Source organism: Salvelinus namaycush, chromosome 39 (assembly GCF_016432855.1).
Source record: "Salvelinus namaycush isolate Seneca chromosome 39, SaNama_1.0, whole genome shotgun sequence".
Classification (NCBI taxonomy): domain Eukaryota; kingdom Metazoa; phylum Chordata; class Actinopteri; order Salmoniformes; family Salmonidae; genus Salvelinus; species Salvelinus namaycush.
Genome location: NC_052345.1, coordinates 3,394,525 through 3,416,406, shown reverse-complemented (window position 1 = coordinate 3,416,406; position 21,882 = coordinate 3,394,525). Strand labels below are relative to the sequence as shown.

Below are 21,882 nucleotides of genomic sequence, written 5' to 3'. Positions count from 1 at the left end.
GGTCCAGTCATAACTACAGTAGCAAGGAGACAGACGGCTGGTTGGTCCAGTCATAACTACAGTAGCAAGGAGACAGACGGCTGGTTGGTCCAGTCATAACTACAGTAGCACTGAGACAGACGGCTGGTTGGTCCAGTCATAACTACAGTAGCACTGAGACAGACGGCTGGTTGGTCCAGTCATAACTACAGTAGCACTGAGACAGACGGCTGGTTGGTCCAGTCATAACTACAGTAGCAAGGAGACAGACGGCTGGTTGGTCCAGTCATAACTACAGTAGCAAGGAGACAGACGGCTGGTTGGTCCAGTCATAACTACAGTAGCACTGAGACAGACGGCTGGTTGGTCCAGTCATAACTACAGTAGCACTGAGACAGGCGGCTGGTTGGTCCAGTCATAACTACAGTAGCACTGAGACAGACGGCTGGTTGGTCCAGTCATAACTACAGTAGCACTGAGACAGACGGCTGGTTGGTCCAGTCATAACTACAGTAGCACTGAGACAGACGGCTGGTTGGTCCAGTCATAACTACAGTAGCACTGAGACAGACGGCTGGTTGGTCCAGTCATAACTACAGTAGCACTGAGACAGACGGCTGGTTGGTCCAGTCATAACTACAGTAGCAAGGAGACAGGCGGCTGGTTGGTCCAGTCATAACTACAGTAGCAAGGAGACAGACGGCTGGTTGGTCCAGTCATAACTACAGTAGCACTGAGACAGACGGCTGGTTGGTCCAGTCATAACTACAGTAGCACTGAGACAGACGGCTGGTTGGTCCAGTCATAACTACAGTAGCAAGGAGACAGACGGCTGGTTGGTCCAGTCATAACTACAGTAGCACTGAGACAGACGGCTGGTTGGTCCAGTCTTAACTACAGTAGCAAGGAGACAGACGGCTGGTTGGTCCAGTCATAACTACAGTAGCACTGAGACAGACGGCTGGTTGGTCCAGTCATAACTACAGTAGCAAGTAGACAGACGGCTGGTTGGTCCAGTCATAACTACAGTAGCAAGGAGACAGACGGCTGGTTGGTCCAGTCATAACTACAGTAGCAAGGAGACAGACGGCTGGTTGGTCCAGTCATAACTACAGTAGCACTGAGACAGACGGCTGGTTGGTCCAGTCATAACTACAGTAGCACTGAGACAGACGGCTGGTTGGTCCAGTCATAACTACAGTAGCACTGAGACAGACGGCTGGTTGGTCCAGTCATAACTACAGTAGCACTGAGACAGACGGCTGGTTGGTCCAGTCATAACTACAGTAGCAAGGAGACAGACGGCTGGTTGGTCCAGTCATAACTACAGTAGCAAGGAGACAGACGGCTGGTTGGTCCAGTCATAACTACAGTAGCACTGAGACAGACGGCTGGTTGGTCCAGTCATAACTACAGTAGCACTGAGACAGACGGCTGGTTGGTCCAGTCATAACTACAGTAGCAAGGAGACAGACGGCTGGTTGGTCCAGTCATAACTACAGTAGCAAGGAGACAGACGGCTGGTTGGTCCAGTCATCACTACAGTAGCACTGAGACAGACGGTTGGTTGGTCCAGTCATAACTACAGTAGCAAGGAGACAGACGGCTGGTTGGTCCAGTCATCACTACAGTAGCACTGAGACAGACGGCTGGTTGGTCCAGTCATAACTACAGTAGCACTGAGACAGACGGCTGGTTGGTCCAGTCATAACTACAGTAGCACTGAGACAGACGGCTGGTTGGTCCAGTCATAACTACAGTAGCACTGAGACAGACGGCTGGTTGGTCCAGTCATAACTACAGTAGCAAGGAGACAGACGGCTGGTTGGTCCAGTCATCACTACAGTAGCACTGAGACAGACGGCTGGTTGGTCCAGTCATCACTACAGTAGCAAGGAGACAGACGGCTGGTTGGTCCAGTCATAACTACAGTAGCACTGAGACAGACGGCTGGTTGGTCCAGTCATAACTACAGTAGCACTGAGACAGACGGCTGGTTGGTCCAGTCATAACTACAGTAGCACTGAGACAGACGGCTGGTTGGTCCAGTCATAACTACATTAGCAAGGAGACAGACGGCTGGTTGGTCCAGTCATAACTACAGTAGCACTGAGACAGACGGCTGGTTGGTCCAGTCATAACTACAGTAGCACTGAGACAGACGGCTGGTTGGTCCAGTCATAACTACAGTAGCAAGGAGACAGACGGCTGGTTGGTCCAGTCATAACTACAGTAGCACTGAGACAGACGGCTGGTTGGTCCAGTCATAACTACAGTAGCAAGGAGACAGACGGCTGGTTGGTCCAGTCATAACTACAGTAGCACTGAGACAGACGGCTGGTTGGTCCAGTCATAACTACAGTAGCACTGAGACAGACGGCTGGTTGGTCCAGTCATAACTACAGTAGCACTGAGACAGACGGCTGGTTGGTCCAGTCATAACTACAGTAGCACTGAGACAGACGGCTGGTTGGTCCAGTCATAACTACAGTAGCACTGAGACAGATGGCTGGTTGGTCCAGTCATAACTACAGTAGCACTGAGACAGACGGCTGGTTGGTCCAATCATAACTACAGTAGCACTGAGACAGACGGCTGGTTGGTCCAGTCATAACTACAGTAGCAAGGAGACAGACGGCTGGTTGGTCCAGTCATAACTACAGTAGCACTGAGACAGACGGCTGGTTGGTCCAGTCATAACTACAGTAGCACTGAGACAGACGGCTGGTTGGTCCAGTCATAACTACAGTAGCACTGAGACAGATGGCTGGTTGGTCCAGTCATAACTACAGTAGCACTGAGACAGACGGCTGGTTGGTCCAGTCATAACTACAGTAGCACTGAGACAGACGGCTGGTTGGTCCAGTCATAACTACAGTAGCAAGGAGACAGACGGCTGGTTGGTCCAGTCATAACTACAGTAGCAAGGAGACAGACGGCTGGTTGGTCCAGTCATAACTACAGTAGCACTGAGACAGACGGCTGGTTGGTCCAGTCATAACTACAGTAGCACTGAGACAGACGGCTGGTTGGTCCAGTCATAACTACAGTAGCAAGGAGACAGACGGCTGGTTGGTCCAGTCATAACTACAGTAGCACTGAGACAGACGGCTGGTTGGTCCAGTCATAACTACAGTAGCAAGGAGACAGACGGCTGGTTGGTCCAGTCATAACTACAGTAGCAAGGAGACAGACGGCTGGTTGGTCCAGTCATCACTACAGTAGCACTGAGACAGACGGTTGGTTGGTCCAGTCATAACTACAGTAGCAAGGAGACAGACGGCTGGTTGGTCCAGTCATCACTACAGTAGCACTGAGACAGACGGCTGGTTGGTCCAGTCATAACTACAGTAGCACTGAGACAGACGGCTGGTTGGTCCAGTCATAACTACAGTAGCACTGAGACAGACGGCTGGTTGGTCCAGTCATAACTACAGTAGCACTGAGACAGACGGCTGGTTGGTCCAGTCATAACTACAGTAGCACTGAGACAGACGGCTGGTTGGTCCAGTCATAACTACAGTAGCACTGAGACAGACGGCTGGTTGGTCCAGTCATAACTACCGTAGCACTGAGACAGACGGCTGGTTGGTCCAGTCATAACTACAGTAGCACTGAGACAGACGGCTGGTTGGTCCAGTCATAACTACAGTAGCAAGGAGACAGACGGCTGGTTGGTCCAGTCATAACTACAGTAGCACTGAGACAGACGGCTGGTTGGTCCAGTCATAACTACAGTAGCACTGAGACAGACGGCTGGTTGGTCCAGTCATAACTACAGTAGCACTGAGACAGACGGCTGGTTGGTCCAATCATAACTACAGTAGCACTGAGACAGACGGCTGGTTGGTCCAGTCATAACTACAGTAGCAAGGAGACAGACGGCTGGTTGGTCCAGTCATAACTACAGTAGCACTGAGACAGACGGCTGGTTGGTCCAGTCATAACTACAGTAGCACTGAGACAGACGGCTGGTTGGTCCAGTCATAACTATAGTAGCAAGGAGACAGACGGCTGGTTGGTCCAGTCATAACTACAGTAGCACTGAGACAGACGGCTGGTTGGTCCAGTCATAACTACAGTAGCACTGAGACAGACGGCTGGTTGGTCCAGTCATAACTACAGTAGCACTGAGACAGACGGCTGGTTGGTCCAGTCATAACTACAGTAGCACTGAGACAGACGGCTGGTTGGTCCAGTCATAACTACAGTAGCAAGGAGACAGACGGCTGGTTGGTCCAGTCATAACTACAGTAGCACTGAGACAGACGGCTGGTTGGTCCAGTCATAACTACAGTAGCACTGAGACAGACGGCTGGTTGGTCCAGTCATAACTACAGTAGCACTGAGACAGACGGCTGGTTGGTCCAGTCATAACTACAGTAGCAAGGAGACAGACGGTTGGTTGGTCCAGTCATAACTACAGTAGCACTGAGACAGACGGCTGGTTGGTCCAGTCATAACTACAGTAGCACTGAGACAGACGGCTGGTTGGTCCAGTCATAACTGCAGTAGCACTGAGACAGATGGCTGGTTGGTCCAGTCATAACTACAGTAGCACTGAGACAGACGGCTGGTTGGTCCAGTCATAACTACAGTAGCACTGAGACAGACGGCTGGTTGGTCCAGTCATAACTACAGTAGCACTGAGACAGACGGCTGGTTGGTCCAGTCATAACTACAGTAGCACTGAGACAGACGGCTGGTTGGTCCAGTCATAACTACAGTAGCACTGAGACAGACGGCTGGTTGGTCCAGTCATAACTACAGTAGCACTGAGACAGACGGCTGGTTGGTCCAGTCATAACTACAGTAGCAAGGAGACAGATGGCTGGTTGGTCCAGTCATAACTACAGTAGCACTGAGACAGACGGCTGGTTGGTCCAGTCATAACTACAGTAGCACTGAGACAGACGGCTGGTTGGTCCAGTCATAACTACAGTAGCACTGAGACAGACGGCTGGTTGGTCCAGTCATAACTACAGTAGCACTGAGACAGACGGCTGGTTGGTCCAGTCATAACTACAGTAGCACTGAGACAGACGGCTGGTTGGTCCAGTCATAACTACAGTAGCACTGAGACAGACGGCTGGTTGGTCCAGTCATAACTACAGTAGCACTGAGACAGACGGCTGGTTGGTCCAGTCATAACTACAGTAGCACTGAGACAGACGGCTGGTTGGTCCAGTCATAACTACAGTAGCAAGGAGACAGATGGCTGGTTGGTCCAGTCATAACTACAGTAGCACTGAGACAGACGGCTGGTTGGTCCAGTCATAACTACAGTAGCACTGAGACAGACGGCTGGTTGGTCCAGTCATAACTACAGTAGCAAGGAGACAGACGGCTGGTTGGTCCAGTCATAACTACAGTAGCACTGAGACAGACGGCTGGTTGGTCCAGTCATAACTACAGTAGCACTGAGACAGACGGCTGGTTGGTCCAGTCATAACTACAGTAGCAAGGAGACAGACGGCTGGTTGGTCCAGTCATAACTACAGTAGCACTGAGACAGATGGCTGGTTGGTCCAGTCATAACTACAGTAGCACTGAGACAGACGGCTGGTTGGTCCAGTCATAACTACAGTAGCACTGAGACAGACGGCTGGTTGGTCCAGTCATAACTACAGTAGCACTGAGACAGACGGCTGGTTGGTCCAGTCATAACTACAGTAGCACTGAGACAGACGGCTGGTTGGTCCAGTCATAACTACAGTAGCACTGAGACAGACGGCTGGTTGGTCCAGTCATAACTACAGTAGCACTGAGACAGACGGCTGGTTGGTCCAGTCATAACTACAGTAGCACTGAGACAGACGGCTGGTTGGTCCAGTCATAACTACAGTAGCAAGGAGACAGACGGCTGGTTGGTCCAGTCATAACTACAGTAGCACTGAGACAGACGGCTGGTTGGTCCAGTCATAACTACAGTAGCACTGAGACAGACGGCTGGTTGGTCCAGTCATAACTACAGTAGCAAGGAGACAGACGGCTGGTTGGTCCAGTCATAACTACAGTAGCACTGAGACAGACGGCTGGTTGGTCCAGTCATAACTACAGTAGCACTGAGACAGACGGCTGGTTGGTCCAGTCATAACTACAGTAGCACTGAGACAGACGGCTGGTTGGTCCAGTCATAACTACAGTAGCACTGAGACAGACGGCTGGTTGGTCCAGTCATAACTACAGTAGCAAGGAGACAGACGGCTGGTTGGTCCAGTCATAACTACAGTAGCACTGAGACAGACGGCTGGTTGGTCCAGTCATAACTACAGTAGCACTGAGACAGACGGCTGGTTGGTCCAGTCATAACTACAGTAGCACTGAGACAGACGGCTGGTTGGCAGACAAAATAGAACAGCAGATGCACACTCTAACAAGAAATCTCTCTCTTCATCTCTCCATCTCTCTCTCTCTTCATCTCTCCATCTCTCTCTTTTTCTCTTCATCTCTCTCACTCATCTCTCTTCTAGTTCTCGTTGTCTTGTTTATGTGTGTATGGCTGTGAATTGTTTTGGGATGTGTGAGAGTGTTGTTTATGTGTGTTGGTAGGAGTGTGTTATCTGTGTGACGTGCGAATGTGACGGTCACACAGTAAATATCCCCTACTTCATAATATCCTCAGAACGGAGGAGGCTTCCAGCTGTCATGAACAACAGAGCATTACGGTCATCATCCGGCACATTGAGACGTCATAAGCAAGTAAGCACTTCATCAGTTAATAGCCTCTGCCTCATAACAAACCAATAAGATTTGACACCTGCAAAGTCCCACCGCCCTTCTCTCTTAATTCTCCTTAACCTCAATGCAGTCAACCACCCTCCATTACTGTACACTGTATCAACTTCACATAACACCCCTCTGGCCCCACTCAAATGGTACGTTCCGGCCTGGCTGTCTCCATAAACACATATTGAGGGTCAGCCACAGGTCAGAGCCATTCTACTCCCCAGCAGGTGAGTTATGAGGGAGGGGGCACTGTAGGACAGGGCTGTAAGGTGACACTGGGCTGGAATACAAAGGACAGAGAGAGATGGAGGGGGGGGTAAGGGGAAGAGAGAGAGGCAGTAGAGAGAGAGAGAGAGAGAGAGAAAGAGAGAAAGAGAGAGAGAGAAAGAAAGAAAGAAAGAGAGAGAGAGAGAAAGAGAGGAAGAGAGAAAGAGAGGTAGAGATGTAGAGCGCAGAGAGCTGTCAGAGTGTTTGCCAGACAGAGAGGTGGTGGATTCTATTTTAGCCCAGTGTGTGTTTGTGTGTGTGTGTGTGTCTGGTAAACTATGCTTGGCCCCCTAACAAGGACAGCACAGTGTCAGAGCCTTATTTAGAAAGCGGGAGCACCCAGGACCTCGCTCTGAGGTCACACTCACACAGACAGGCTGATCTCTGTTTAGGCTTTCATAGATGGCCTCACATTCACCGCTTGTAAAAATTGTAAACACCACACAAGCCACTCATAAAGTCTGGCAGCCATGTCCAGCAGAGGAAGAGAGACACTCTTTATGGTTACCAGGGTAGCAACTAATGCTAAGCTAAAAACACCACCTACCCATACAGTTACTTCATAAAGTGGAGGATAGAAAATAGGCCAAACAAGCCCTTAACCAACAATGCAGTTCAAGAAATAGAGTTAAGAAAATATTTACTAAATAAACTAAAGTAAAAAAATGTAATCAAGTAACACAAGAAAATGACATAAGAATAACGAGGCTGTAGACATACAGGGGGTACCGGTACCGAGTCAGTGTCCCCGCACAACCCCCTATCCAGGTTAGTTGAGGTCATTTGTACATGTAGGTAGGGGTAAAGTGACTATGCATGAATAATAAACAGCAAGTAGCAGCAGTATCACCAAAGGGGGATATCAATGTAAATAGTCCAGGTGGCCATTTGATTAATGTTTCAGCAGTCTTATGTCTTGGTGGTAGAAGCTGTTAAGGAGCCTTTTGGTCCTAGACTTGGTGCTCCGGTACCGCTTGCCGTGCGGTAGCAGAGAGAACAGTCTATGACTTGGGTGACTGGAGTCTTTGACAATTTTTTGGGGCCTTCCTCTGACACCGCCTGGTATATATTCAGAACCAAAAAACGTGCGTGTCTTGATTGTTGACCAATGACCAGTCATCAGCTGTGGCACGCAAAAGTTCATAAAAGCACGCAAATCTGGCATATCCAGACTGGTAACCAGAAATAACTTGATTCATTTCCTCAAGTTTTGCCTGGAAAAACCAGATTAGGCCTACATTTATATTATCCATATGAAATACAGGTTAGCAATCTACTACTGACTACTACTGCCAGAACAATTACAGGGTACCTGGCGAGTTGATTGATCATTTTAATATTTCAGAAAGGCCTAGTTTGGCTTTTGGCTACATGTCTAAAGATAAGCAGCCTGTAACATCACACTACCTCCAATATTACCAGATGAAGATGTAATATTCTGGGAAATGTATTCCGATATTTGTGAGGAAGAACAGGGCTACCAGGCTGGCAACGAGCACTCCTCAGGCAGGCTGCCCTTCAAAGTGATGGCGATCCTGCAACCCCTGCTACAGGTAAGTGTATGATTTAGTAGGCTCTGGACTCCAGAGAAGTGACGTGATATACAGCCCTACTTAATATTGGCTGCTAACTTGAATTACTTTCAGCTCCAAATGCAGGTGTAAAACGCGGTTTATTTCGGTAGGCTATCTTGCGTTTTTGAAAATGAATCATCGTGTATGTCTGTAATGACAGGCTCCATGGGATACATGATAGCGGCAATAAATGATTTGTGTTGGTGATAATAAGTGCAGCATTTATTCCAGTTGAAAATAGCTTTGCTAAATATTTTCCTCATTAGATTTGGCAGCTTTCCCCTCTTCTTGTAATAATTGCTCAACGAGTCTGTGAGTGGTCTGTGCACGGCCCTGCTTCCAGGGAACCAAGTGCTGCTCTGCTCTACCAAGACAGCTGCATTCCCTATCTATGACCAAATGAATTGATCTGAACATTTCAAGGCCATACTTTACCACACTCTTCATCTTGGTAGAGGGCCCAGCTAGAGACAGCCGTATGTGCGTGGCATGACTTTAAACGTGCTATCCAGCTGTCAAACATTGTGTGTGTGTGTGTTTGCTTGCTAAAGAGGATGGAGAATTCAACCCCTGTGGATTAGAGTGGACGAAAACACATGCTCATATCCCCCTTCTTCTCTGTAGTCGTTCCAGGCAGAGGATCCAGGGATTGTGTGGGCAAAGGGAGATTGGTACGCTTGTGTGTTGGTGTATGTGTGTCTAAGTGGGTACAGTATGTGTGTCCATGTGTGTTTGTGTGTGTGTGTGTATATATATATGTGTGGTGTGTGTGTGTATATATATGTGTGTGTGTGTGTGTTTGTATGTGTGTATATATATATATATATATATATATATATATATATATATGTGTGTGTGTGTGTGTGTGTGTGTGTGTGTGTGTATATATATATATGTGTGTGTGTGTGTGTGTGTGTGTGTGTGTATGTGTGTTCATGTGTGTTTATGTGTGTGTGTATATATATATATATATATATATATATATATATATATATATATATATATGTGTGTGTGTGTGTCTATATATATATATATATATGTGTGTATATATGTGTGTGTGTGTGTTTGTGTGTGTATGTGTGTTTGTGTGTGTATATATATATATATATATATGTGTGTGTGTGTGTGTGTGTGTGTGTGTGTGTGTGTGTGTGTGTGTGTGTGTGTATATATATATATATGTGTGTGTGTGTGTGTGTGTGTGTGTGTGTGTGTGTGTGTGTGTGTGTGTGTGTGTGTGTGTGTGTGTGTGTGTGTGTGCATTAATGTATTGTATGAAAGTGTTTCTTATTTCTTCAGGATTCAGAGGAACAGAGAGAGACGGTAGGTGAGGGGAGCCAGCAACAGGAAGTTGTACGTCCAACATTGTGTTGTACACTGACTGATGTCAGATCACAGAGACAACACAGCCTAGCTCTGCTCTGCTCCCGTCAACACAAGGAGAAGAATTCACAGTAGGCTGTATACTATCTGTGTGTGTGTGTGTGTGTGTGTGTGTGTGTGTGTGTGTGTGTGTGTGTGTGTGTGTGTGTGTGTGTGAGTGTGTGTGTATTCGTGTGTGTGTGTGTGAATAGCATGAAGTGGCTCCAAGTCTTCTATATACTGTTTGGCGTTTGGTGTTTTTCCAGTCTAATGGCTAAGGTGAGGATTGAGGGGAGACCTTTCACACATGGTTGATAAATGGTTTAATGTGAAGTCGCCTGTAGTTTGGCTGGCTACTCATGGTCTATTTTAGAGCCAGTGGTGATTACAGGAGGACACAGCTGTTGGAGGAGTGATGGAAGGAGGGTGAAAAGAGGAATACAGGAAGGAGGGGAGGAAAGGAGGAGGGAGAGAGAGAGAGGTGGGTTAGAGAAAGGGATAGAATCTGATCCTTATCAAGAGGGAAGGATGGGTGAAGAGAGAGAGACAGGAGGGGTGAAGAGAGAGAGACAGGAGGGGTGAAGAGAGAGAGGCAAGAGGGGTGAAGAGAGAGAGGCAAGAGGGGTGAAGAGAGAGAGAGACAGGAGGGATGAAGAGAGAGAGGCAGGAGGGATGGAAATAGAGAGGCAAGAGGGGTGAAGAGAGAGAGGCAAGAGGGGTGAAGAGAGAGAGGCAAGAGGGGTGAAGAGAGAGAGACAGGAGGGGTGAAGAGAGAGAGGCAAGAGGGGTGGAGAGAGAGAGGCAAGAGGGGTGGAGAGAGAGAGGCAAGAGGGGTGAAGAGAGAGAGGCAAGAGGGGTGAAGAGAGAGAGGCAAGAGGGGTGAAGAGAGAGAGGCAAGAGGGGTGAAGAGAGAGAGACAGGAGGGGTGAAAAGAGAGAGGCAAGAGGGGTGGAGAGAGAGGCGGGGGGGGGGTGGAGAGAGAGAGGCAGGTGGGGTGAAGAGAGAGACAGGAAGGGAGGAGAAAAAGAGGGGAGGAGAGGAGGGAAGGGGGTTGGAGTGGAAGACAGGGAGGGAGAGAAGGAGAGAAGGAGAGGGTGTATTTAGACACCCATCTGCAGTGCGAGTCCACCAGAGCCCAGTTATTCAAAAGATGGTACTCTTCGTGATGAGATATTTATACATTAATATGATCTCTCTCTCTCTCCCTCTCTCTGATCTCTCTCACCCTTTCACTCTCTCTCTCTCTTTCTTTCTACCTCTCTTTCATCCTCTTTCTTTATTGCTTATCCCCCTCTCTCTCTAACTCTCTCTCTCTCTTGTTTCCCTTGATACTTGCTCTCTCCATATTCTCTCTCATCTCCTTCATTATATTTGTTGAGTGTCAAGTCAAATGACTCTACTGTTATGCCATCAGAGAAAGCTTTACTGTCAAATGGCTCTACTGTTATGCCATCAGAGAAAGCATTACTGTCAAATGGCTCTACTGTTATGCCATCAGAGAAAGTGTCCCCCCCCCTCTCACATTTGTATTTCCTGTTTTCGGCTTTCAGTGGACGCGAAGGGCAAACAAGGCCACCAACTAAGCAACGCTGTGCCAGAGCCTCATTTAGACTCACACATACACACACAGTCTTGGACAGCTAACCTTGTGGGGCCACACAATTCAGTCCCATTCAAAATCCTATTTTCCCTAACCCCTAACCCTAAACCTAACCGTAATCCTAACCCATAATTTTACCCTTACCTTAACCCTTTACCTAAAAACCTTAAACCTAACCCTAAACCTAATTCTAGCTCCTAACCCTAAACCTAACCCTAGCTCCTAAACCTAACCCTAGCTCCTAACCCTAACCTTAAACCTAACCTAATCCTAGCTCCTAACCCTAACCTAATCCTAGCTCCTAACCCTAACCCTAGCTCCTAACCCTAAACCTAACCCTAGCTCCTAACCATAACCCTAAACCTAACCCTAACCCTAGCTCCTAACCCTAAACCTAACCCTAGCTCCTAACATAACCCTAAACCTAGCTCCTAACCCAAACCCTAAACTTAACCCTAGCTCCTAACCCCAAACCTAAACCTAGCTCCTAACCCTAACCCTAGCTCCTAACCCTAACCCTAGCTCCTAACCCTAGCTCCTAACCCTAACCCTAACCCTTGCTCCTAACCCTAAATCTAACCCTTAAGGTAATTCTAACATTAATTCTAACCTTAACCCTAAACCCCTAGAAATAGCATTTAACCTTGTGGGGACTAACAAAATGTCCCCACGAGGTCAAATTTGTGTTTGTTTACTATTCTTGTGGGGACTTCTGGTCCCCACAAGAATAGTGAAACACGTCCACCCACCCACCCCCACACCCACCCACACACTCCCCTTTCTCTACTGTGGTGCAACAGCTGTGGTCTACAGTGTCAGCACTGCCGCTGGATCGTTGGCAGACCTTCAGAGCGAACCAACCAACCAGGCTACATCAGATACCTCCGCCTCAGTTAGTGAACCGTTCCCAAGGGGTGTATCTCAATAGTCTTTGTTTGCTTCCTCTCCTTGTCTCCTCATCTCCTCTCCTTGATGATCTACATCGGTGTGAAAGGACTAGTCTCTGCATTGAATTTACAGACCCAATCGTGTTCAATGATGTTAGGAGGAAAGGATACATTTTGAAAGTGAGATAGACCCTTGAGAAACGACTGAGTGTGTATTTGTATTTACTATGGATCCCCATCAGCAGCTACTTTTCCTGGGGTCCAGCAACATTAAGGCAGTTATAAAGCGATGCTGTGCTGCTATTTTCATTGACGTGGCCAAAGCTTTTGATACGGTAGACCAGTGGTTCCCAAACGTTTTATAGTCCCGTACCCCTTCAAACATTCAATCTCCAGCTGCGTACCCCCTCTAGCACCAGGGTCAGCGCTCTCAAATTGAGTTTTTTTTGCAATCATTGTAAGTCTGCCACACACACACTATACAATACATTTATTAACCATAAGAATGAGTGTGAGTTTGTCACAACCCGGCTCGTGGGAAGTGACAAAGAGCTCTTATAGGACTAGGGCACAAATAATAATATAATAATAATCAAAAATGTTGATCTTTATTTAGCCATCTTACATATAAAACCTTATTTCTTCATTGAAAATTGTGAATAACTCACCACAGGTTAATGAGAAGGGTGTGCTTGAATGGATGCACATAACTCTGCAATGTTGGGTTGTATCGGAGAGAGTCTCAGTCTTAAATCATTTTCCACACACAGTCTGTGCCTGCATTTAGTTTTCACGTTAGTGAGGGCCGAGAATCCACTCTCACATAGGTACGTGGTTGCAAAGGGCATTGGTGTCTTAACAGCACGATTTGCCAAGGCAGGATACCCTGACCGCAGCCCCATCCAGAGATCTGACAGAAGCTTCTGATTAAATTCCATTTTCACAGAACCGCTTGTTGCAATTTCTCTTGTTCAGATATCATTAAGTGGACTGGAGGCAGGGCATGAAAGGGATAACGAATCCAGTTGTTTGTGTCATACGTCTCGGGAAAGTACCTGCGTAATTGCGCACCCAACTCACTCAGGTGCTTCGCTATATCACATTTGACATTGTCCGTAAGCGGACATTGTCCGTAAGCACACAAAAAAAATCATACAATGATGGAAAGACCTGTGTGTTGTCTTTGTTAATGCAGACATAGAAGAGCTCCAACTTCTTAATCGTAGCCTCAACTACATTGAATATAGTTGAATATATCCCTGTTATCGTAGATTCAGATTATTCAGGCGAGAAAAAACATCACCCAGACAGGCCAGTCGTGTGAGAAACTCGTCATCATGCAAGCGGTCAGACAAGTGAAAATTATGGTCAGTAAAGAAAACTTTAATCTCTCTCTCAATTAAAAAAACGTGTCAATACTTTGCCCCTTGATAGCCAGCGCATGTCTTTCTGTATGTTGTAAAAGTGTTACATGGTCGCTGCCCATATCATTGCATAGTGCAGAAAATACACAAGAGTTCAGGGGCCTTGCTTTAACAAAGTTAACCATTTTCACTGTAGTGTCCAAAACGTCTTTCAAGCTGTCAGGCATTCCTTTGGCAGCAAGAGCTTCTCGGTGGATGCTGCAGTGTACCCAAGTGGCACCGGGAGCAACTGCTTGCACACGTTACCACTCGACTATGTCTCCCTGTCATGGCTTTTGTGCCATCAGTACAGATACCAACACATCTTGATGCCACAAAGCTGTCCAGTACTTTAAAAATATCCTCTCCTGTTGTTCTGGTTTCCAGTGGTTTGCAGAAGATGTCTTCCTTAATTGACCCCCCCATAAACGTCTCGGACATACACCAGGAGCTGTGCCAGGCCCGCCACGTCTGTTGACTCATCCAGCTGTAACGCATAGAATTCACTGGCTTGTATATGAAGCTGTAATTGTTTCAAAACATCTCCTGCCATGTCACTGATGCGTCATGAAACAGTGTTGTTTGATGAAGGCATTGTCTGTATAGTTTTTTTGGCCTTTTCTCCCAGCATTGTCCTAGCCATCTCCGCGGCAGCAGGAAGAATTAAGTCCTCCACAATAGTATGGGGCTTGCCTGTCCTAGCCATTAGGTAACTCACCATATAAAACGTTTCTAGCCCATTCTTATTAATTGTATCTGTTGCTTTAATACATTTCTTACTACTCAAAAGTCGTCTTAATTCTCGCTCAAAAAACTTACCATTCGGCCATCAGATTTGCCACCAATGCTCTTTATAGGACACATCACTGGACTCTATACTCCTCTGTAAACTGGTCATCTCTGTATACCCGTCGCAATACCCACTGGTTGATGCTTATTTATAAAACCCTCTTAGGCCTCACTCCCCCCTTTCTGAGATATCTACTGCAGCCCTCATTCTCCACATACAACACCTGTTCGGCCAGTCACATTCTGTTAAAGGTCCCCAAAGCACACACATCCCTGAGTCGCTCCTCTTTTCAGTTCGCTGCAGCTAGCGACTGGAACGAGCTGCAACAAACACTCAAACTGGACAGTTTTATCTCAATCTTTTCATTCAAAGACACAATCATGGACTGTGCCCAATAATGTTTGTACCATGTTTTGTGCTGTTACCATGTTGTGTTGCTACCATGTTGTTATGTTGTGTTGCTACCATGCTGTGTTGTCATGTGTTGCTACCTTGCTATGTTGTTGTCTCTCTTTATGTAGTGTTGTGTTGTCTCTCTTGTCGTGATGTGTGTTTTGTCCTGTATTTATATTGTTTATTTAAACATTTTAATCCCAGGCCCCGTCCCTACAGGAGGCCTTTTGCATTTTGGTAGGCCTTTATTGTGAATCAGAATTTGTTCTTAACTGACTTGCCTAGTTAAATAAAGGTTAAAAAAAATACATTTAAAAAACAATGTCAAACATTACAATACATTCACAACACACTAAGTGTGTGCCCTCAGGAGCCTTCTACACTACCACATATCATATACGACTGAACAGTAGTCCAAGTGAGACAAAACTAGGGCCTGTAGGACCTGCCTTGTTGATAGTGCTGTTAAGGCAGAGCAGTGCTTTATTATGGACAGACTTCTCTCCATCTTCAATCAAATCAAATCGTTTTGGTCACATACATGTGTTTAGCAGATGTAATTGCGGGTGTAGCTTTAGCGCTTGTGTTCCTAGCTCCAACAGTGCAGTAATATCTAACAAGTATTATCTAACAAGTATTATCTAACAAGTATTATCTAACAAGTATTATCTAACAAGTATTATCTAACAAGTATTATCTAACAAGTATTATCTAACAAGTATTATCTAACAAGTATTATCTAACAAGTATTATCTAACAAGTATTATCTAACAAGTATTATCTAACAAGTATTATCTAACAAGTATTATCTAACAAGTATTATCTAACAAGTATTATCTAACAAGTATTATCTAACAAGTAATATCTAACAAGTAATATCTAACAAGTAATATCTAACAAGTAATATCTAACAAGTAATATCTAACAAGTAATATCTAACCATTTCACAACAATACATACAATACACAAATCCAAAGTAAAGGAATGGAATTAATAATATATAAATATTTGGGCGAGCAATGTCGGAGCGGCATAGACTAAGATACAGTAGAATAGAGTAGAATACATTATATACATATGAGATGAGTCATCCAAAATATGTAAACATTATTAAAGTGGCCAGGGATTTCAAGTCTATGTATATAGGGCAGCAGCCTCTAAGGTGCTACTGATGGCTATTTAACAGTCTGATGGCCTTGAGATAGAAGCTGTTTTTCAGTATCTCGGTCCCAGCTTTGATGCACCTGTATTGGCCTAGCCTTCTGGATGATTTCGGGGTGAACAGGCAGTGGCTCGTGTGATTGTTGTCCTTAATGATCTTTTTGGCCTTCCTGTGACATCGGGTGCTGTAGGTGTCCTGGAGGGTAGGTAGTTTGCCCCCGGTGAAGCGTTGGGTAGACCGCACCACCCTCTGGAGAGCCCTCCGGTTGCGGGCGGTGCAGTTGCCGTACCAGGTGGTGATACAGCCCAACAGGATGCTCTCAATTGTGCATCTGTAAAAGTTTGTGATGGTTTTAGGTGCCAAGACACATTTCTTCAGCCTCCTGAGGTTGAAGAGGCGTGGTTGCGCTGTTGGGCCTTCTTCACCACACTGTCTGTGTGGGTGGACCATTTCAGATCGTCAGTGATGTGTACACTGAAGAACTTGAAGCTTTCCACCTTCTCCACTGCGGTCCCGTCGATGTGGATAGGGGGGTGCTCCCTCTGCTGTTTCCTGAAGTCCACGATCAGCTCCTTTGTTTTGTTGGCGTTGAGTGAGAGGTTATTTTCCTGACACCACACTCCCTGGGCCCTCAACTCCTCCCTGTAGGCCGTCTTGTCGTTGTTGGTAATCAAGCCTTCTACTGTTGTGTTGTCTGCAAACTCATTGATTGAGTTGGATGCGTGCATGGCCACACAGACACGGGTGAACAGGGAGTACAGGAGGGGGCTGAGCATGCACCCTTGTGGGGCCCCTGTGTTGAGGATCAGCAAACTGGAGGTATTGCTTCTTACCTTCACCACCTGGGGGCGGCCCGTCAGGAAGTCCAGGACCCAGTTGCACAGGGCAGGGTTCAGACCCAGGGCCCTGAGCTTAATAATGAGCTTGGAGGGTACTATGGTGTTGAATGCTGAGCTATAGTCAATTAACAGCATTATTACAGAGGTATTCCTTTTGTCCACGATTGCATCGTCTGTGGATCTATTGGGGCAGTAAGCAAATTGAAGTGGGTCTAGGGTGTCAGGTAAGGTAGAGGTGATATGATCCTTGACTAGTCTCTCAAAGCACTTCATGATGACAGAAGTGAGTGCTACGGGGCGATAGTCATTTAGTTCAGTTACCTTTGATTTCTTGGGTACAGGAACAATGGTGGACCTCTTGAAGCAAGTGTGGACAGCAGACTGGGATAGGGTGAGATTGAATATTTCCATAAACACTCCAGCCAGCTGGTCTGTGCATGCTCTGAGGATGCGGCTAGGGATGCCGTCTGGGCCGGCAGTCTCTTGAGGGTTAACACGCTTAAATGTCTTACTCGCGTTGGCCACGGAAAAGGAGAGCCCACAGTCCTTGGTAGCGTGCCGCGTCGGTGGCACTGTGTTATCCTTTGTTGTCCGTGATTGTCTGTAGACCCTGCCACACTTCTCGTGTCTGAGCTGTTGAATTGCGACTCCACTCTGTCTCTATAGTGACGTTTTGCTTGTTTGATTGCCTTACGTACGGAATAACTACACTGTTTGTATTCGGCCATATTCCCAGTCGCCTTGCCATGGTTAAATGCGGTGGTTTTGTTGCCATCTATAGAACTGTTTCTGGTTAGGGTAGGTTTTAATAGTTACAGTGGGTACAAAATCTCCTATACACTCCCTGATAAACTCAGTCACCGTATCAGTGTATTCGTCAATGTTAATCTCGGAGGCTACCCGGAACATACCCCAGTCCGCGTGATCAAAACAATCTTGGAGCATGGATTCCGATTGGTTAGACTAGGGAACTTTCTGTTTGAGTTTCTGCCTATAAGAAGGGAGGTAGCAAAATAGAGTCGTGATCAGATTTTCCAAAGGGAGGGCCTTGTACGTATCCCGGAAGGTTGAGAAGCAGTGGTCTAGTGTTTTAGCAGCGCGAGTACTACACTCAAGGTGTTGATAGAACTTCGCTCGTGTTTTCCTCAAATGTATTTGTTAAAATCCCTAGCTACAATAAATGCGGTCTCAGGATATGTGGATTCCAGTTTGATAAAGTCCAGTGAAGTTCTTTGAGGGCCGTCGTGGTATCGGCTTGAGGGGGAATATACACGGCTGTGACTATAACTGATGAGAATTCAATTGGGAGGTAATACAGTCAGCATTTGATTGTGAGATATTCTAGGTTGGATGAACAAAAGGACTTGAGTTCCTGTATGTTATCACAACCACACCATGAGTAGTTAATCATGAAACATACACCCCCGCCCTTCTTCTTCCCGGAGAGATATTTATTCCTGTCTGCACGATGATCTGAGAACCCAACTGGCTGTACAGACTCAGGCAGTATATCCCGAGAGAGCCATGTTTCCGTGAAACAGAGTATGTTACCATCCCTGATGCCTCTCTGGAAGGACATCCTCACCCTGAGCTCATCAACTTTATTATCCAGAGGCTGAAAACTAGCAAGTAATATACTCAGAAGCAGTGGGTGTCTGCGCTCCTCCTGAGTCGGACTAGAAGTCCCCTCCGAATTCCTCTTCTCTGCCGGCGGTGTTTTGGATCAGCCTCTGGAATCAGTTCAATTGCCCTGGGTGTTACGAACAAAGGATCCTCCGATTCGGGAAAGTTGTATTCCTGGTCGTAATGCTGGTGAGTTACCGCCGCTCTGATATCCAAAAGTTCTTCCCGGCTCTATGTAATATCACAAAAAAATTCTGGGCTAATATTGTAAGAAATAACATATAAAAAAAAAAATACTGCAAAGTTGCCTAGGAGCTAGAAGCAGGGCTGCCCTATCTGTCTGCACCAGCTACTGTTGTATCAATATGTTTTTACCATGACAGTTTACAATCCAGGGTTACTCCAAGCAGTTTAGTCACCTCAACTTGCTCAATTTCCACATAATTTCCAGATGTGCAACACACACACAGACCCACAGAGACCCACAGACACACACGCACACCATCCAGCGACCACTAATTCACAACGCATAACTCACAACTGATTTGGATTCTTCAGATACCTCAGCCTCAGTCAGGGAACCGTTCCCAAGGGGTGCATCTCTATAGTCTTGGTTAACTTCCTCTCCTTGTCTCCTTTCCTTCACCTAAACTGACGTATTCACAGACCCTGTCATGTTAGCTTGAACGAGGAACACAGCCATCATCTTGATTTCAGATGAAGACGAGGAAGCTGCAATTGACTATTAAGATACACCCCTTGAGAAATGATTTTGTGAGTTGTTTCACATGAGCAAGTGCAACCCACACACAACGACCCACACACATACCCACACACCCATTCCGACCACTAACTCACAACTCCCGGGCTAGCCGCAGAGTAAATGGAGATGGATCAACCAATCGTCACTCCATCCTTAGACATCCCTCTAGCAACATGAAGAAACAACAAGGCCTTAGGCATGCCTACCAAATTGTGTTTGTCTGTAACTGTCTTCTCTCTCTCTCACACACACACACACACACACACACACACACACACACACACACACACACACACACACACACACACACACACAATCAAATCAAATCAAATGTTTTTGGTCACATACACATATTTAGCAGATGTTATTGTGGGTGTAGCGAAATGCTTGTAAAATGTGTATATACAAGGTTTTCCTCAACATGAGCTTATAATGGATTATGATAATTAGTCTCATAATGGTAAAGGTCAGGGTTGGTGAGGATAAGCTGATCCTAGATCAGATCTATGCTATATCTGAAGGGACAACTGCTTCCTGAAGCCCTTTACTACTGCTGGTTTAGGTAGGCTGTTATAATGGGACTTGACAGTCCCTATAGGCCCTACAGATATTCTCTAGGCCCTACATCTGCATTCACTGCACAGGCCTACACTCTTAGAAAAAAAGGGTTCCAAAGGAGTTCTTCTCCTGTCCCTATAGGAGAATCTTTTGGGTTCCAGGTAGAACCCTCTGTAGAAAGTGTTCTACATCGAACCCAAAATGGTTTTACATGGACCCCAAAAGGGTTATTGAAAAGGTTCTCCTATGGGGACAGCCGAATAACCCTTTAAGGTTCTGGATAACATGATTTGTTCTCAGAGTGTATAAACCAAACAACATGGTCTGAATTGGATGTTTCTATCCCTGCAGAATGTAACACTGCAACTCTACTGTAGCAAGTGAAGTGAATGGAATTCTGCATCTGCAGACACGATAACAACCAAAAACAAAACCCAATCGGCCTCTCTCGGGATACGTCTGTCTTGTCTACTTGTCATGTCAGCTCTCAAGAAGTAAAGAATCACGGATTCTGGAACGTCACCTAATATTGAAGATCATAATCGCACGCGAATATTTTTTGTGGAATGGACAGAGAATACAATTCTGAACCAGCTTGCTTTCGGATCGTAATTATTTGGTTTGTGGTTGCTAAAACCATAGGCTAATAGATTATTATAACAATATTCATCATCATCAAATTCATCACCAATATCATGTCCCTATATCTTGGCCTTACCCCCAACTAGGCCTGCCTACACATAGGCTACACATGCCGCGTTCAAAACAACGGGGAACTCGGAAATCTTCGACTTCCGACTCAAGTGCGTTCCAGACAACTGGGAACTCGGGGAAAAAAACGAGCTACGACTCGTTTTGAACGGTCATCCAACTCAGAATTGACCTAAAGATAACTGACGTCATGGTTTAACCTATTTTTCAAAGTTCCCAGTTGTCTTGAAAGCACCAACATACACACACCCATCTACATTGCAGTCATACAAGTGCATTATGACAGACCAGGGGTCTTTGAACATGCACGTCTCTGGCCGATATTCCCCTCTATATTTCCCCACAAGAAAAGGAAAGGCTTTCCTTACCCATCGCCTGTGTTTGAGGTCTCTAGATGCAGATAGTCATGTCAGATATGTATCCGTTCTGTTCGTCGGTCACCGTGTTGAAAAAAAGCAATCTATGCCATTCCAATCCCGTTACCGGAGCCTCCGTTATCAGCCTGGGTGTGCAGATCAGACAGAGAACCCGGCCAGGGTCTCCCGTAATTCCCCCGTTACATATGTTTCTTATCAAACAGCTGCATCGTTTCTCGACGCTCCGCTGCGGCGGTGATTTGCATCAGGGAGAGAGTGTAGGCTAGTATCCCACGGTTTCTCCCTGTATCTTGCGACGAAGGGGGCTGCCTGCTAGGCTGCAGTGCCTAGGATAGCTGAACGACCACGAATCCCGTGGTCCCGTTGGTACGTCTCCGTTTGTTCAGTTGATGGCAGCCAGCAGGTTCAATCTACCGTTATCCCGGGCAGTGCGCGCCGCATTCGAATACTAGCCACTAATCGATATCTACCGTTGTTCTGTATCTAATGGGAGCATCCGAGAAGAAAACACGATTTCGGTGGTGGGGGTGCTGCTGCTGCGCGTGAGGCACGGTCCTCTCTAGCGGGAGATCTGACAAATGGTGCAGAAGAAGATATATCCATCCCGATCCCAGTTGGCTCGAATCGAAGTGATGAGGGAAACAGGACGCGCGCTGTTGTCTTAACTGGTTTTACACCGATTTTGACGTTTTTATGACTCGTCGCTAGCGCTTTCTCCTTTCACTGTTCCGTTATCTGTAAAGCAGCACCTCTTCCTTCTCTCTCTCTCTCTCTCGTGTGAGCCCCGGCCAACAACAGCGCTCGAGCTGCACCGAATATGACGCCTTTCCGCTCATATGAAGAGGACAAGCAACACACCCGTCTC

At 46.5% G+C, this 21,882-nt stretch overlaps 1 protein-coding gene across 1 annotated transcript in view; it reads right to left on the bottom strand.

Moving 5' to 3' along the window:
• The window catches only part of mgat3b (beta-1,4-mannosyl-glycoprotein 4-beta-N-acetylglucosaminyltransferase b), a 73,278-nt gene extending 51,396 nt beyond the window's left edge, over positions 1 to 21,882 (bottom strand). The window contains exon 1 of the mRNA XM_038979346.1: positions 21,009 to 21,882. The gene's annotated coding sequence lies outside the window, so the exon portion shown is untranslated. The remainder of the gene's footprint in view (positions 1 to 21,008) is intronic.